The following is a 590-nucleotide window of genomic DNA, read 5'->3' on the forward strand; positions in this document are numbered from 1 at the left end:
GTGCGCTGTGACATCAGAAGGCGGGGCGTGGTTAACCATCCAGTTGCTGAATTGGGCAAAACTGAGACTGGGAGGGGCGGAGTCTACCTAGCAACTGGCAACGATGGGGTTACTGGGGGAGGGGCTTCCTCATTCAAACCTGACAGGAGCACAGACACAGATACACAGGGAGGGGAGAGACAGAGACAGACAGACACACAGGGAGGGGAGAGACAGACAGACACACAGGGAGGGGAGAGACAGACAGACACACAGGGAGGGGAGAGACAGACAGACACAGACACACAGGGAGGGGAGAGACAGAGACAGACAGACACACAGGGAGGGGAGAGACAGACACACAGGGAGGGGAGAGACAGAGACAGACAGACACACAGGGAGGGGAGAGACAGACAGACACACAGGGAGGGGAGAGACAGACACACAGGGAGGGGAGAGACAGAGAGAGACACACAGGGAGGGGAGAGACAGAGAGAGACACACAGGGAGGGGAGAGACAAACACAGACACACAGGGAGAGAGCGAGAGAGACAGACACACAGGGAGGGGAGAGACAGAGAGAGAGACAAACACAGACACACAGGGAGGGG

Source organism: Pelobates fuscus, chromosome 10 (genome assembly GCF_036172605.1).
Source record: "Pelobates fuscus isolate aPelFus1 chromosome 10, aPelFus1.pri, whole genome shotgun sequence".
Lineage (NCBI taxonomy): Eukaryota > Metazoa > Chordata > Amphibia > Anura > Pelobatidae > Pelobates > Pelobates fuscus.